Consider the following 3,407-nt stretch of genomic DNA (forward strand, 5'->3'; position numbering starts at 1 on the left):
AATGTCCTTCTTGAAAAAATCCTTTCTTGTTTTATTAAATAAGTACCCTACTGATTTAATTAATTCTTGTATGACCCTAGTATTATAATTTTTAAACTTTTTCATGAAAACATATTAACTATATAATTGATAGGCAAAAATCATTAAATGCTTGAGACACAGTAATATTTCTTTTCATCACAGTACAAAGTAAAATAATACCAACCATATTTACGAATAGCAATTCAAAAAGTCACACTATACAGAACCGATGAATAAACGCAAACACACTTACATGCACGCACGCACGCGCGCGCACACGCACACACCCATAAGCATATACACGAACATATTAATACAAAGTCATAACGAAAATTATCTTAATGGCCTTGTGCTGCGAGACTCTGTGCTGCTTAGCAGTTCTCCGATCTGGGAATCCAGCCGTGCAGTTATAAAGGTTTTATTATAGAATTGGACTTTTCATCTTTTGTTGTTGTTGCTTTCAAACGATAATAACAGTATTAATACAATGCCTTTGAATAAGAACAAGTGATGTTATATATAGTAGCCCACCAATATAGTTTAACAAAGGATGCTTCACAATTTGGATATAACAATGGTGATCATGCATTTAAAATGGGTTTAAATATAAATGCTATATCACAGTTTAAAAGCTTATCAGTCATATTTATTTTGGTTTATTCAATTAATTCATTTATAGCTGTGTATATTGTTTATATGTATTAGTAGGATAATCTACTCGAAAAGTGTCAACCTAAAAGGCCCGGAGCCAATTAACAAATACACAGGAAATGGCCCCTACTGTGACACCAGGCCCCAATTTCTCGAAGCTTCTTAAGTCCCTTATAAGAGGATAAAGCTAAGCTCACTATTTTTGTCTTTCAATAATTTGCGTAATATTTACTAATTTATGAGTTTTTATGCTTTAGATAGGAATTATCATTATGATAATCCCAATAAACTGTTTTTCATTAATCAAAACCCGACTAAGGTATGTACATTGCCTAATTGAAATAAGCTACTTAAGCCTGTTAAGCTTAAGAAGTTTCGAGAAATTGGGGCCAGTGTAATATTGAGAAGATGCACGGCAGTGGATTATCATGGCAAATATTCCTTAAACTAGGCAGAAGTCAATACAATGAACACTCAAGGTCAATATAATTGTATTTTTTTCGGAACTATACGGGACAATATTGTGCGGGTGTTCTTTAAATTGACTTTGACACAATTAACTGTTTAAATTCTCTGACGGAGTTATTAAAAATAAATATTTAAAATATCAAAATCAAGTTCCATTTCTAGAAATACATATTTGATATTAAAAAGTAATTACGAGATAATCGCCAAATTATAACCAATCAAGCTTAGTTACTCATGAAAATCCCTTAAACAATAAAGGTGTTAATCATAAGTATTTCCCTCTCATTGTCCTCTCGAATGTCTTAAACGATTGAGCAGAATAACGTATATCTTTTTCGATAAAAATGGCCGAGGAGCTCCGAATGTCTCTTGGCTATATTGGACTAACTTTAACGGATTGAAGATGTTACACTGCGGAAAATGGTTTAATATACGGGAATATACTGAAACCCGTACATCCAATTTGTACGGTAAGTGTACGGGATGTTGAGTATACGGGTGTGTTCGGATTCGTATATTCATAAAACTCGCACATCTTGAGTATACGGGATTCGATGTATGGGCAAAAAACAATGAATTCTGTAGCCAATTTAGGTCTTTGGGGGTTTAATTTGATAGCACATATAATATGAAAGTCATTTATACCATTGACTTAAACATATCACTGTTTCGTAAAAAAACAGGATGGTGTCAGTAAAAATTACCTTTGTAGAAAATTTAATGCTTTAATGGGTTTCGATAGCTTTTGATGAAATTTAAAAGAGGTCTAAATTATAAAATAAATAATTCGGACAATACTGAGTTGATTGACTAACGACTAGTACTTATACTATTTTGATGGATGTACGGTACATCTCCGTATATCTTGAGTGTACGGGCATGAACGGTCTCCATACATGTTGAAAATACGGGAATTTATGCTATTCCGTACACTTTGAGAGTATGAGATTACACTATTCCCGTACACGATAAATATACGGGCTTGTACAATTCCCGCATTATATGGATGCTCGGAAATAAACCAGTTCCCGTGCACACTGAGTGTACGGAATAGTAACAATTCCTGTACATTATGGGTATACGGTAATGTACCCTTTCCCGTACACACATGTTATAAAGGTTTTGAATTTTGTAATAAAGTCAGGTAATTTGGTGTTATATTTGACAGCATACATGATATGAACAACATTTAAATCATACACTGGTATACATTGTTCCGTGTTACGCAGGGAAACCGTAATGTGTTAGTAAGGGTCCCGTTGTGTAGGAAATGTTATGCTTTTGGTGGGTTTTAACAACCTTTGATGAAATTAAAGCGACTTGTTTATAATAATAAATAATAATAATCGGCAATGCTGGTAGGGTTGATGTACGACTGGTACTAACAAAATTTTGATGAATGTACGGTACCATACATCACCGTATATCTTTAGCGGATGGACATGTATGGTCTCCGTACATGTTGAGTGTACGGGAATTTATGCTCTTCCGTACACGTTGAGCGTACGGGTTTATACCATTCCTGTACACGAAAAATATACGGGCGTGTATATTTCCCGTATATTACGGATGTACGGACATATACAAGTTCCAAAAATGGGTGGGTGGGTGGGTGGGTGGTTGAGTGAGTGAGTGAGTGAGTGAGTGAGTGAGTGAGTGAGTGAGTGAGTGAGTGAGTGAGTGAGTGAGTGAGTGAGTGAGTGAGTGAGTGAGTGAGTGAGTGAGTGAGTGAGTGAGTGAGTGAGTGAGTGAGTGAGTGAGTGAGTGAGTGAGTGAGTGAGTGAGTGAGTGAGTGAGTGAGTGAGTGAGTGAGTGAGTGAGTGAGTGAGTGAGTGAGTGAGTGAGTGAGTGAGTGAGTGAGTGAGTGAGTGAGTGAGTGAGTGAGTGAGTGAGTGAGTGAGTGAGTGAGTGAGTGAGTGAGTGAGTGAGTGAGTGAGTGAGTGAGTGAGTGAGTGAGTGAGTGAGTGAGTGAGTGAGTGAGTGAGTGAGTGAGTGAGTGAGTGAGTGAGTGAGTGAGTGAGTGAGTGAGTGAGTGAGTGAGTGAGTGAGTGAGTGAGTGAGTGAGTGAGTGAGTGAGTGAGTGAGTGAGTGAGTGAGTGAGTGAGTGAGTGAGTGAGTGAGTGAGTGAGTGAGTGAGTGAGTGAGTGAGTGAGTGAGTGAGTGAGTGAGTGAGTGAGTGAGTGAGTGAGTGAGTGAGTGAGTGAGTGAGTGAGTGAGTGAGTGAGTGAGTGAGTGAGTGAGTGAGTGAGTGAGTGAGTGAGTGAGTG

The sequence above is a fragment of the Mya arenaria genome, chromosome 6 (genome assembly GCF_026914265.1).
Source record: "Mya arenaria isolate MELC-2E11 chromosome 6, ASM2691426v1".
NCBI classification, from domain to species: domain Eukaryota; kingdom Metazoa; phylum Mollusca; class Bivalvia; order Myida; family Myidae; genus Mya; species Mya arenaria.